The following is a 15,530-nucleotide window of genomic DNA, read 5'->3' as shown; positions in this document are numbered from 1 at the left end:
AAACAGAATTCAGCCTGGGCTCTGATCACAGTGCCTGGGCCCCCTCACAGTCCTGCACAGAGAACATGCACCACCAGAAAAGATCTCCACCAGGCCAGAGCCTTTCCCCTGGCGATCATAGCGGGAACACATGGTGACATGACTGTGGGATGTGAGGGGTCTAAATGTACTCCGGCTGTTATTCCCTGTTAAAAGATTTAAGCTATTGGGGTCTGATAAGTCCCTTTGATGCTTCACGCTAAGCATAGAGTGGGGCAACAAGAGGGACAGAGGTGGAGTGGCGAGGTGAGGTGGTGATAGTAGCAACGATTCATGTGAGATACTTGGTACTAGAAAGACATCACCGCTGTAGAGCAACAGCAGAGGAGGGAAGAGACGCACCAAAACTCTGTTTCAATGGAGCCTCGGCAACAAAGCAAGATGAAAGCTGGAGTCTGGTGCTGAGGCCAAAGCCCACGGAGGCAGAGATCACTGCTGCTGTTCAGGGGTTTGAACATTCCAGCAGCCTATCAGCAGATGGATGGATGGATGGATGGATGGATGGATGGATGGATGGATGGATGGATGGATGGATGGATGGATGGATGGATGGATGGATGGATGGATGGATGGATGGATGGATGGATGGATGGATAGATAGATAGATAGATAGATAGATAGATAGATAGATAGATAGATAGATAGATAGATAGATAGATAGATAGATAGATAGATGCTAGAGAGGGTGCTGATCACCGTCCATGATGGATAACAGTTTATTGGACGTTCTCCACTCCACCACGGGCTGAAAAGACTCCAACTGGAGACCAAGTACAGAGCCACGCTTCTTGATGGTTTTCTTGAGTCTGTAGAGTCATTGGCTATGATACTACGGCCCAGCACACACAACAAAGTAAATGCTGTACGCACGGCAGACTGGACAAATATCTCCAAAATCTTGCAGCACGTGTTAAAGGATCTCACCTTCTTCAGAAAGTCTACATGTCTTGTACACTGTTTCAGGATTAGATGTCCAGTCCATTCTGTTGCCTCTCACCACTCGTAGGTATTTGTAGCCCTCCATATCCCCCACCACCTTCTCTTTGATCCATAGTGGCTGTGGAGGCATCTTCTTCCCTTGGTGGTGTATAAACTGAAGAGGAATGGAAGCAGTGGAGCTCCTGTGTCACTGACCACCACATCAGACAGGACACTGTCACACTGCCCAGACAGACAACCTGTGAGGTAGTCAGGGATCCAAGAGATCATTGCATTGTCCACACAGCTTCTCACCCAGTGGCAGAAGCTGAATGGTGTTGAAAGCACTGTGGGACTCCAAGAATGCGATCCTCACAGTGATGCATATGATCCGCCACCCAGATGCATATCGCAGCATTTATAGCAGCATCATCGATTCCTAGATGAGGGTGAAAGGCAACCTGCAAAGGGTCCAGGAACCTCCGGCCTCATCTGGGCCAGGACCCGTCTCTCAGGACCTTCATCACCTGAGATATGAGGGATAAACGGGCAGACAGCCACATGAAATCCAAACTCAGTAACAAAATGCCAAAATTTACTGGCTTTTGTTCAATGAAAAAGAGAGATTTTGAGAATTTAGATGCTCAGTTGGAGAAATATTTCAACAAAAAAGAGAGAATATCCTTTAATTTAGACACTTGGAGACAGGTGCTTTTAACCCCTTCATAATTACAATTATCTAGTCACATCTCAATGTTTAAGTTTCTGTTCTGTAACACAATAATCTAAAAAATGGCGATTTGGGAGACAGACATAAAATAAACTTTATTTTAACTCATTTGTGTAGGCCTACATACAGTATATCCAAACATGCCTGTCTAGAATAACTGTATAAAAGCTTCAATATAAAAATAAAACCTATTAAACTAATAGAATAGATGTACAAACACACTGTCTGAGGTTTTCACCGTATTTGCTGCTTTCTACATTTCTTTTTATGAGGTTACATTCTGAAATCCTGAAATTAATTATTTATGAAGTGCTGCATGTGGCAACAATCAAAAATCTTGTAACTGCTATGCAATTATACATTATTGAAATAATTAGTGAATGAATTTACAAGAAATACTACAACTTTTACTCCTTAATAACTGAAGGGGGGAACAATTATCCTAGTGTGTGTGTGTGTGTGTGTGTGTGTGTGTGTGTGTGTGTGTGTGTGTGTGTGTGTGTGTGTGTGTGGTGGGGGACAGATGGAAGACTCAGCACAGGGGATACTTAAGATCTGAAGGCGTTTTAGAAACAATTAAAATCTTTGATGGTTTAATCTGTTCACATCACAAGCACCAATCCCCCTGTTTGATTTTCTTTTCATGACAGTAAAAAAAAAAAGAACCCAATTGAGCCAATGTTAGTCCTGTTAGCATTGTTAGCGCTGATCTAAAATACAGACTTAGCATAACAGGAAAACATTAACTTCATTATCCAGTAGAATGCATCATCATCTTGATATACTCTGTTGTTTTTCATTGAAATTACAGTTTAATTGAGGCCATTAGCGATATCCAAGCGTTAGCTTAATCTTTTAGTTAAAGGTTTGGTTCCGGGGTGAATGGCCATAGATTTTTTCTAAATCTTTTGCACATCACAGGACAAAAGTCTTATCAAACTGCCTAGGAAGCAATATTCTGACCTATTTCATTGCTGTCTGTGTGCATGCTCATTAGACCCTTAATCACAAGAAAGAGTATTTCAAAGACGATGGGATTAAGAGAGTTAAGGAGGCTTTTTTCGGTCACTCCTATTTAGGTTCTTGCACTTTATCATCCCTGAACACACCTCATCTCCAAATTACAAACCCCAGAAATTAAAATGATCTTTCTGAATGTTGCATTCTATTGTTTGTTCCTGTTATGGTGAATTAGTGCTGAGAATTTCAAAAATTACATGTTGGGATTCATTTATTTATCATTGTTTTTTATCAATCCTTTAGAGGAATCCACATTTCTGCCTGCTCGCCTCTGATGACCTCGGACTACTGAGATTTGAACTGGGGCACTGTTTACATTTGTCTAAAAGCAGTGTAACTTGAACTCTGCTGTATGTTCCCGACACCGACTACAAGTGTAAAATGGTGTGGACAGAGTTGTACATACCACTCCTAAGGGGCTGCAACCCTCCCTCATTGTTCCATCAAGGCTCAGGATGACTGTTCTCAGAGCGGGAGGAAAATAATCAATAACTCACACGCCATGCTGCATCCAGGACGATCCAGCTGCAAATAAACTCGACAACAGGGGGACAAAAAAGGCGACAAAACTCCTGCAATATCTGTTGCCTGCTATCTTTCTCAGATCTGGCAGGGAAAGAATCACCGAAAGGGGAACAATTGAATCTAAAGTGCTCGTTTTCTTTCCGACTTTTCTGCAAGCGCAGCCTGCACCCCAACCCTTCTGCCCCCCCCCACATCCCGACCCCCTTGAGGCAAGACCAGCAGAAACCTGCGCCAGATCAGAAGGTGTCAAATCAAAAATGGTGTCACAAGAAAAGGCAGTAATGGCTGGCAAAGACGTGGCAGCAGTTGGGGTTTTTCTACTGGGCTGGTTGCGTTGCTCCCCTGTCTTTTGGGGTTGTACGGTATCAGAGGGAGCTGCACCCGGGCCTGACATGTGGAAGTGGGATTTGATCTTGATGGCTTTGTGACAGTTTGGGATGAGGGATGGCGGTTAGTGCTGAACAAGTGACTGCGAGCTGATCAGTGACAATTTTTAGACAGGCCTATGTGCGCAGAAGTTATGGGATGGCACCTCGGCGCGGCTCAAAGGCTCCCTTCCCACTTTTGCTCTTATTAATAACAACTCATCACTTTTTCTTTTCTCTCCGAAAGCACAAGACGTGAAGACGTTGGTGTGCTGCAGCGCTGGGAAATGACCTGCTGTGCCCTCGCAGGGTGATTAACAGGGAAGAACAAGAATAGCCATTCTCCAGTGAAAAGGGACAGAGTCAGTTAAAAGGCTTGTTAATGGCGAGACACATTAATGAGTTGGGGTAAAAAAAAACAACAACAACAAACAGAAAACCTCTGGCATTTTAATTTCTTTTACAACAGTGAAATGTGCACACATTTCTTCCAACACTTGTAATTTTATATGACATCACGTCATTCTACTTAACTTGTAATTGTTATAATACTTTTAAACACACTTGGGTTCTACTCATCAAGCACATGGCTGCTGATACACATGCGTGTGTTTGTGGAAGGCCACACTGTCTCTCCTCTCCTCTCCTCTCCTCTCCTCTCCTCTCCTCTCCTCTCCTCTCCTCTCCTCTCCTCTCCTCTCCTCTCCTCTCCTCTCCTCTACCTCTCTTTTCCTCTCCTCTCCTCTCCTCTCCTCTCCTCTCCTCTCCTCTCCTCTCCTCTCCTCTCCTCTCCTCTCCTCTCCTCTCCTCTCTCTTTACCCAGCTCCCCCATCAGCAGGAGGGTCCCCCTACATGAGCCTGGTCCTGCTCAAGGTTTCTTCCTGTTAAAGGGGAGTTTTTCCTTGCCACTGTTGCTTGTCTGGGGTCAGGCCCTGAGATTCTGGAAAGCGCCTTGAAACAATTTTGATTGTAAAAGTCGCTATATAAATAAAGATTGATTGATTGGTGTGTTTAGTCTAATGTCCCTTTATAATGTACTATTACAGCACCTCTTTCATTCCAAACCAAACCAAACCATTCCATGCTGAGCTCTTGTGGGGCTGGGTTAGTGTGATCATGGTGTCAGTGTGCTCCTGGTTGTTACCACGGTCTCAAAAGATAGGATACTCCAGCATTCACGCAATCAATTGCAATCACACCAATGTCCATCAAACAGGTAAGAAATGACAAGGTTCCTCTTCAGTTCCTAAGAAATGATTGTGAAGGGTTTCTGGTCCCAGCATCAAATCAAAGACCTCCACACAGGTCAAAATATTGTGCCATGATGACAGGTCAGCAAAACATGAAACACGTCAGGGATCAAATACCAACAACCAGGAGGAATCAAAGAAGGTGACATACAGTGAGGAACCTTTTACCATTTGGAGGCATCTGTGGAGGCAGTGAAGGTTTCATTGCGGATGTTATTGAGAGCTAAACAAGGTCAGGATGTAATCATCACACTGACACCTTGCCCAGCAGGCAGCGATGGTATTCACCAAAGGGAGCAGGAAGAGCTGTCTTACACAGAACAGCATCAGGGAATAGAGGCCAACGGCAATGTCACAGGCCACCCCTCTATCAATAACAGTGCAAAGGACCCGTAAGGAGGTTTCTCATGTCAGGAAATTCTAGGGTTTTATGTCAGAGATGGAAGTTTAGCAAGGGATCTTGTAGAGGCTCTGTGGTGACTTGACATATGTCTAATGTAGATGAAGAAGTAGTTTAAGACTGTACAAGCAGACCAAAGCACAACATATGGCAGCGCCCAAAGTAAAAAAAATAACAAAAATAGAGAGGAGCACGAGCTGCCATTGTTTTAGAGGAGCCTTCTAATTAGCAAGGCTAATGAAGAATAGGCTAATACTAATGTCCGTGTTGGACTCTGATTTCTCTTGGCAAACTCAAAAGTTGAATTTCTACAGCACAGAACAAAGTAGGGTTAGCCATTAACCCTGACCCTACACCCTACAGGCTTACGACTGGGCCAGAACCAAATCTCAGCGGGCAGCAAGACTGAACACCTGGGTCAACGCGTAATGAATTGTCTCTCATTACCCCGATGCCACCCGGATTCACTAATAATATCAACCTTAAAGATAGTTGAATCACTGCCATTGGCTTGAATTTGAGGCATTTTCACTTTTAAGTTACTACATAATCGTCACTTTAGAAACTGCTTTGCACAGTTTCTGCTTTATAGAGCTGATGACAGCTGTCACATTCAGCTGTTCTTGACTGTCAGGGCTTCCTACAATGACCATTGCTGCAAGATTGCTTAAAGATTTTTTTTTTAAATGCAAAATTAAGAATTACAGACAAAAACAAATACCACCCCCAAAAATATGCAGTGATTTTTAGTGCCAAGGATTCCAAATATTGTTATTGGGGTTACAGATGTGCTACAAGTTGAAAGTGTCAAACGAAATGGGGCTCCAGCCGTGCACATCAGCTTTAAATTGGTTGTTATGACACATTTCAAACACTAATAAAGCAATATGACTGTCACCCATCATCACCACATGTGGCAGAGCCAATGATGTGTGTCAAGTTTTACACAGTACACACTTTTGGGATGTAAAACGTACATCTTCTCCATGTAAACCAATAGGAACGCCTGTGACTCTAGGAAACAGTATGGTCGATATAAAGATTCCAAAAACAGTATGTCCAAAATAATATTTCCATTACTTATGTGAATAGTGAAGTTTTTACTTTTGGAGACAATTCTAAGTTCGAAAAGAATGAAAAGGGTCTCCAGAGCTTAAAAAATGTCCTTGTGTGACAAGCTACATGCTACATGCTTGCATGAATAGGCTACATGCTACATGCTTGTGTGACAGGCTACATGCTACATGCTTGCATGAATAGGCTACATGCTACATGCTTGTGTGACAGGCTACATGCTACATGCTTGCATGAATAGGCTACATGCTACGTGCTATGTGTGACAGGCTACATGCTACATGCTTGTGTGACAGGCTACATGCTACTCATTTGATAGCGTGTTAACATTTATATTCAGCAAAATTCAAAACGATGTTTTTTTTCCAAAAATATAACATGAAGGTCAAGAAAAAAACTGAAATGAAGCTAAACCTGAACTGTTCCAAGTTCCTCTTTACCATTTAAAAATAAATCTACCTAGAATAGAGTGTTTAAAATTAATTAAATAGGTTTCTCTGCAGTAGGGTATGTTTCCAAAAATAAAAATAATACTAATTTTTTTAAAAAAAGCAGAGAGTGAATGTGTGTTTGATTAAGCTAAGGAAAAAGACAGATAAATATTGCATAAAGGAATTTATTGTGTAATGTGAGCAATCAAATTAATTAAAGGGTCCACAGCTGTTGGATACGAATACGGCCATGAATTTTTCAGTGCTACCACTTCTCCTTAAGATTTTACAATAAATATTTCTGGAGGTCTTGGATGAATTTTTCATGGCTGAGTGGGGGAGATGAAAGGCAAATGAGGGATTCAGGGGACGGCAGCTCTCTGGCTGCTGACACGCTGCGGAGAGGCGCATCGGCTCCAATCTTTATCAATGAACCCCAGCCGGCACGATTGCTTTAATTACCCTGCTTTGTAAAGTATTCCACTATCGATAAAGAAGCACTTGGCTCTCTGGTGGAAGACAAGAGGGAGGACAAAGAGGAGGATGGGGTGGGGAGGGGGGGTAGATCACCAGTTCCACCCTTTTTTGTGACCTCCCACTACCGAGAAGAACATGATGCAACCGATATTGAAGAGAACACAAGTCCAGAACGCCTCTTTATTCCATCAGGAGTGTCAAACCCCCGTCACTCATGTCTGCGTCATTTATTCATCAACAACATCTTCATGCATTACGGTGGAATGAAGCGTAACATTATCACAATAATCCACCGTGCTGCTGTGTATCACGCCTCTAAATGCCACTGATTTGCATGTTGTTGTCTACGCGTGAGGTTGCATGAATAAATCAAACCTGCAGTGCAACTGGTCCGTTTCCCCTGATTTGGTATTCTGGGAAGATCCTGAGGTAACAAATTCAAGAGAGGCATCTGTTTGGCGGGCAGCGCATCAGCAATATTCCACCTGGAATTGCATCCATAATCCCTTCTTTTTTGGCTCATGTTACAATAGTGTGAGGAGGGGTCAACAGTTGTTTTTATTTATTTACAGGAAGAGTTTTTTTATCAGAGCCAGGTTTTGATTTACCAGCAACATCCCAATTAGCTGAATGTAAAGAGGAGTAACACAGTAATTATCACTGATAGTCAGATCTGCTGGAATTTCTGAAGAGCTTTTAAGCAGTGAAACAACATTCGCCTCTTTGGATATTTTATTCAACATTACAATAACCATAACAAGAACTTATTAACTGACTCCTTCTTTAGTCTATCCCTCTTTTAAAGCTGCTCCTGTTCTCTGAGTCTGAGATATTTCCATTCATTTTTCCTCCAGTTCAGGTTACAATGTCCATCGTGTGACTTTGGGAATCATCGCACAGCATCTCCAGAAATGTGGAAAAACTTTATCCTCAGTACAGAGCGGCCGGAAAAAGAAATGAATGCTTTGAATGTTTGGAGCCTGGAACCTTGTCCTATAGGAATTGCAGCCGTACTCGACGACAAACTCGATGAGGATTAATATAATTCACACCGACCTACAAATGAATTCAATAAGAGATGATGGTGTTGAAGAAATATGGGTGGAAATATTCCACCCAGCCTGACTTGCAATTATTTGAAATCCTTTTTGTATAAATCATTGAAAGGTTCATCTCAAAATATATTGACTTCCTCTCATTTTGGAACCTACCTATTTGTAAGTTACTGCATTTCTTGCTTTACGGAGTACTATAAAGTAATAACTACAACATTACAACTCTAGTTCCACTTAGAGATGTTGGTAGTTTTCTCTCGACAACACGCAGCTTGACTCGACACTAACGATTGTTTAATTCTGTTATATTCTTACCAATCAATGCTTTGACTTCAAAGCCATGGGAAACACTTGCATACATTGATCACTTCTAATACAAGTCATTAACATACAAGCTGTTAACAACTGAAGCCTCTGTACTGTATCTTGGAATCAAGACGCTCATCGATAAAGCCATTTTAAGACTTTTAATGTCTTAAAACCTTGAATAAACGCGCTGAACGGGATCAACCGCCGTTAAAGTGGTTTTGTTGGGTGCTGAACGCGGTGGGTTTTGCTGCCTCTCCCGTTCGCTGTCCTTCGCTCACTTGTTAAAGCTCAGCACTTAGCGTGAAGCCTGTATCAGGGTATGAGACAGCAGATTCGCTTCCCTGATGATAAATTTATGAGACAAACCGAGGGGAAGTATCAGTATTAGTAATAGCCGAGGTTTACTTTAACCCAGGTGGCATATTCTTTTCATCAACAAAAATAAGACTTCAAAGGTAGGAAAAGCAAGCTTCCAGAGGTAAAGGCCATTTCAGCAGCCTGGACCATCAGGGGATGGGTGAAAACTAAAAAAAATCCAGCCTCTGATCACCACTCCTTCCACACACACACACGCACACACACACACACTGGCCGCACCACTGCCAACACAGCACACAGCCCATCCCTTGAAAAACGCTAAATCTGGGCTTTGAAAAACATATACTGTCTTTAATAATTCAAGCATCGGTGAGTTTGAATAGCCTCTTTAACGTAGAAATATACAGTCTCCTGATATAAGATCAGGCCCTCAGGGGGCTCACTCAGCATCTGACTGCAGCCTGCTCTTCCTCTACTCTCTGCAGTACGAGCAGCTGCTTAACATGCAACAACCTGCCTGATGATATTAAGCAGAAATATAAGATATACATACATATATACAAATGCGTGTGTGTATGTGTATGTAAGTAAGTATGTGTGTTTATATATATGTGTGTATATATATATATATATATATATATACGCAGCTTATTTACATCTTATCACACCTCCCATTTTCAATGACACAGTCTATATATATATAAACACATACATACAAATGCATTTGTGTATGTAAGTAAGTGTGTGTGTGTGTGTGTGTGTGTGTGTGTGTGTGTGTGTGTGTGTGTGTGTGTGTGTGTGTGTGTGTGTGTGTGTGTGTTTGTGTGTACATATATATAGTGTCTAAGACCCAATCAACTAGAAAGTTTTGCGGTACAGCAGTTATTGCAGTTGACTAGCATATTTACTGGGGTTGTGGACTAACAGGATTGTAAATATTTAACTATCTTAGCACCCAATGCACATTCATATTTCATCAGGTTTCTTGCAGTTTATTCTCCAAGCAAAGCGTTGGACTGCATAATTATTTCAGTTTAGCAATTTTTTCCCAAACTATTACTTTCATAAATACAGGAATTTGAGTTATAGCCCCTCAGAGAGCTCATTTAAGAAAAGCATGCATTAATTAAGATAACCTAGATGGAAGGGAAGAAATCCCTAAGTAAGTAAGCTGTTGGCAGATATCGCAGATGATTTTCGCCTTCAAAGGAAACGGGGAGGAATTTGAGAGGATGCTGCTGTTTAATCAATACTGTTGACTCTGGAGGTTGGCAGGTGGATCTCAGTAGAGGCATTTCCATCAATCAGGGAGAAAATGTCAGGATGGCCAAACAGGAAGTCTACCCCCAACTTTCCACATGTTTAATTTCTGATATTTCTCTTAAGAAATATGGCAGCCCTGTTGAAATATTCATGCCCGTTTCCTTGTCTTTACCTGCACCACTTCAGTCTGCTGTACAATACAGTGTGTGCCTTCTTTAAACCTTTTGTTGTACGCTCCCATTTGTGTGTGTGTCCATTCTCACATCCAATGTGTGGAATAATAAAATAAATATCAAACTCGTAAATATTTTAGTGCATTCTAGGAGTAAAATGGAAGTGTTTTTCTGACCTTACACCCCCCGTCCCTCCCCCCCCCACACACACATACCCTCCTCTGGTCTTCACAAATGCATTGTGTGCACTGGCCGACCCAATCCATCATCGGCATCTGGCGGGAGAAAAAGCACTTTCCCAAGGTGGGTGTTTTTTAAGTTCTGCCAGCGCTGCTGTTTCGGCGGGCACCCGGGAGACTTCTCTGATGGACACTCTGGTCATCACTTGGCAGGGAGCTTTGGGACTGTCTTCCACCCCCACCCCCCATCTCCATGCACCCCCCCCCCCCCGGCTTATTTCACTCATCTCCCGTTTTCGACGACACGGGCCCAGCAGTCTTCACGCTCCAGACTTAAGTTTTGACACACCTCCTTCATTTCCCCTTACTTCATACTCGTGCGTACTTGGCCCAGCGGGACTATTTTGTCATCATCCCTCTGCTTTTGGATTCAAATGAGTTGCTTGTTGCTCCGCTCAAATTGTAAAAGGAGTCTTGCTGTTGTTGGAAAACAATTCTAAAAATGTATTTGACTAATTGTAAGTGTTTCTTATAATTCAAAAACTAAAGTACAATTTAAAATCAGTGGACAACACATTGTAACTTAGTCAAGTTTCATAAAAATATTTGTTTCTACTCGTTGAGGATGCACATTTAAATATTTCTTTTTAACAAACTTAACTCCCTTTGTCCATTTAAAATGGAAATAAAATGTAGATAAAGGCTTTGTCAGGATGCCATGTACTGACTTCTAGGAGTGGGAATAAATCTCCATTTTATGTATATAAACTCTTTTGTCATGCTCGCAACCAAAGTTTAACAAAAAGCAGCCAAAGGCCCTACAAATACCGTAGGGCCAAGCCAGCTTGATTAGGTTTGCTTTTGGTTGTAATATAGCCTTAATTAATAGAAAACATGAACCGTCAGTGGACATAAATGTGTACTAATGCCAAGTTCATAAAAGTTTAAATTGAACATATTAAGGCAGGACTTATTTTAACAGGTATTTAGTATATTTACCAAGTTAAAAATGACTGTTTGGACAGAATGATTGATTAATCTAATACCCGTGCCTGATTAACATTCACTCTGTGGTGTGTTAATAAAAGTTAATAGGTCTTAATGATTTCACTTAAACCTTTATATACCAGTATTTATTACCAGTAAGATATTGTCAACGTCCCCAGATCAGGTTTATTTCTACATGTTCCACAGAACCAAAGAACCATTTGGAAATGGAAAATGTGTCACATATAAGTATCCAGCCTAATTTGTACTTCTACACAGATACACAAGTTCTGAATCAAGAAAAGTTCCTCTGCCGTGTGATGATATTTACAGAAGATGTCAGATTTGATCAGGCATATCACGACTGGATAAATAAATGTGCCGTTCCGGAGGGAGATCCAATGGTGCAGCCACGGAGTCGCTCTGTTTTTTCCAGCAGCTCTCGTTTTGCCCCATTTTGCATCACAGCAGGCGAGGCGCTGGAGAAAAGGCTTCCGCGCTTATGTGCTCAGAACAATTATGTAGAAATAAGTCTTTTCAAAATGAAGCCTGCTCCAGTTTTACTCTGACAAACTGAGATTTGATTTCCAAAATGCTCACTCGGCTGCGCTACACAAAGAAGCCAGCGGGAAGAGGGTGCGGTAGCTGGAGAGGAATGGGCTGGAAGGCAAATCTAGGTGATGCGTATGTTCTTAGAGTGCCCCTGGGTCTTCCATGGATAGGTAGGATCTGACAAAAGAGATCTGTACAACAAAAAAATCCTCCACTCTGCTTGAGCATGGCATATTAAGCCCAGATAAAGATTCTCTCTTAAATGCACTCTCCTCTCTCTTTTCATCCCTCTTTTATTCCCCTCCCTCTGCAGTGGCAGAAGAAATTGCCCATGGTACCATTAGATAAACCCAAACAGCCCTCTCCATAAGACCTCCAGTTCCTCGTGCCGTCCCAGCTTGGCATCCCTTGGGTGCCTGTTCAAAAGGAAAACTCCGCGGTGCCTCCGGGGGATGTTTAACTCATTGCAATGGCAAGTATTTAGAGAAAACTCAACAAGTTCCGGGCTGTCAAAGCTTGGATCCAACTGTCAGGAAGAATTATGTCTGTGAGACATTTGATGGGAGGCAACGACCAATTTCATCATTTAAAAAAAGCGAAAAACAAAAAAAAAAAAACGCCATCGATGAGAACTGGGGCAGATGGCGATTGCTTTTCGCACAAGTGTGTCATTTGAATTTGAAACAGCGCTGCTAAGTGCAGTAAATGATGCTGATTAACTGAGATTATAGCTGCAGCAGGGATGTGATTTGTCTTTTGATACCAAGCAGAAACTTGGGCAGAGCAAACAGTTTGTTTGTTTTTTCCCTTTGAGTGGCTGATTAAAAATTAAAAGTCAGCAGAGGGTACATCAATAAACTGGTAATGAAGCATATTTGTCTAGAATTCCAAATCCTAATCTCACTCTTTTACAAACCTGTCACATCCCATGGTAAAAATCCTGTATCAGGCTCACTTCTTATTCTTAAGGTTGCTGATAACCTTTAAATTAACTTTTATTTTACTGCTGTGTATATTTTTAAAAAAAAGAAACTAATACACATGTTTGTAAGCTAAAAACAATAATAATTTTGTCATTTATTTTATTTTACACTTTTGCCATCCAGGACCAGAGCGCATGGCCTTTCTGTACCTCATCCTGACCTTTGCTCTGACCTTCTGGTAATGCTGAGGTAAGTATTCCAAATGGAATGCTAACTAGAGAAAGCACAGGGAATCTTCTGTGCTGGAGGTGTTCCAAAACTGAGGCTTTAGTGCCCTCTATCTTCAAGTTAGGGTGGCAACGCAAAACAACATTTGTGGAATCAAAAATAAACCTCAAATAGTTTCTCACTCATTTCTGTTGTTTGCAGCTCTGGTTTCAAACCATTTCTAAAGACGGGATTCCAAGGATAAAATAGTCGTTTCCTGACTTGCTGCAGAGACAGCAACCGATGCCGAATAATTTGACCAAAATCTCCTTTGATTTATTTATGACAGTGTCTACAGGTCACCTTTCCTGAGATTAAAACTGTTCCTTTGTTCTGTTCTTTTCCTAACACAGTTTGTGGCATGTTGTGTCCACCTGGAGTACCGCTGACCTTCTGTGAGGCAGCTACCTGGTTAAAGCAGTCCATTTTCAAGGCTGTTCTTGCTCAAATCAAAACTCCATTATAGATTTTACCTCCAGGGGAACCTAGGGCTCACAAGGTCCTTGGCAATTTTACCTGAGGAAGAAGCTAAAAGGATTTGAATCTCTAAGGATGAGAGAGGAGAAGGAGGGTGTGAGGACCAAGGAGAAGGGTGGGATACTCACCTCAGGACCCTAGCCCCTAATCTTTCTCTTGCCAAGCAAGGACCAAAGCTGAGGGGAAAAGAATGGAGATTGAGATGCAGTTCAGTGGCATTGAACCCTAAACATCGGGGCCCTCAGAAGCAGTGAAGGAGGCAGAGATGTTGATAGACAAGTGGTGCAAAGAAGAAAAAAAAAGATTTGGCAGATTGCTGTGGAGGGACTGCCAAGGGATCTGGAATCAGCTCCCAGAAATAAGAACTTCTAATACATTTAACATATATGGAAAAGCTGCAGCTCTCTCCTCGGACTATCCGCAACCATTTGTACTAACAACACAGATGGAGGCCAAAAATGCAGACGGATCACATCAGGACATCTGTCACTTTGTTGCAACAGCCTGCATATTAGGTGACAAGGCTTCACCCATGGGCACAAGAAAAGATGGGTGCCGAGTATACACACACACACACACACACACTGTATATACACGTGTGTGTGTGTGTGTGTGTGTGCGCGCGCCTGTGTGTGTGTATACTTAGAACATATAATAATGTTAACAATCAATGTTAAATAAATATTAAATGTTAAAGGTTAGCAATAAATTATAAATGTTCTATATTTAGAGGATATATACTCTAGATCGTCATCAAAGCTGTGGGTGCTGACATAATGTCGTGTGATGGTAAGTGAATCAAATGTTTTCAAAATGTCTTCATTTGGGGACGAGCAGTGAACAGAATGATGCCCTACAGGAATAATTAAAACATAATTACAGCTCATCAGCTGCGCAAGTGTTCACAAAGTGCTGCTGCTGAAGCTCTGCTGCTGTCCTCGGGGCGTCCGCAGAGTCGCAGCCACGGAGTACCAGGGTAAAAACATGGCTGCAAACGCTTGTTCTTTTGTTGTAGCAATGGGGCAAGCTGATGTTTTTAGATTGGAGCCAAATCACTGTTAAAGTCTCTGGTTATTTTATGGGACTCTTGTCATTTGAGGATTATCAAAACAAGCCTTTAATCTTGCTGCCATCGAGAGTTTAATGTAAGATATCTAAGATATCTGTCTGTTATTTTTACATACGTGTGCGTGAACACACACACACATACACAAACACATACACACGCACACACACGCGTCCCTACATCTCTACTGACACCGGTCTTTTTATCGGGTACTTTGGCGCCACCTAGCGGTCGCAACCTTGACAGTCCCATGCTGCTGTGGCACTTTAACAAGTCCAGCATTGTCAGGCTGTCTGCAGGCCATTAAAGCAATTACTTCTCTCATCTTCTGCTGTCTGAAGCACAGACACAGATTTCGGAGCCAATCAAACTTTAAATTGACATGATGTTTGTCCTGTCTCCAGGTTGTAGTTCTTCTTGGCAGTCATTGATTTTCCAATGACCCTTCCATAGAAATGGAGCTGGCAGTGTCATCCCGCAAGGGTAAAGGGTTTGTGACGAGTGCGCAGGACGTTGCTTGATTCCAAGGAATTACTTCCTGTAGGCAATGTGATTATTTTATCCACCTGAGAGCATTCCTGTAACAATCCCAGTGTCAGACTGCCTTAGATTCAAACATCCTTTCTCTACACTCTCCATGTCTTTTCCTCCCATAGTCCAGAATGCAAGCGTAATAATCTTTAAACCGTAGGACTGTTTATCGTTTGGTCTGCTCAATGTCCAACAGTTAAG

Source organism: Takifugu rubripes, chromosome 20 (assembly GCF_901000725.2).
Source record: "Takifugu rubripes chromosome 20, fTakRub1.2, whole genome shotgun sequence".
NCBI lineage: Eukaryota > Metazoa > Chordata > Actinopteri > Tetraodontiformes > Tetraodontidae > Takifugu > Takifugu rubripes.
The sequence above is the reverse complement of the archived record's forward strand: the minus strand, read 5'-3'. Positions refer to the sequence as shown.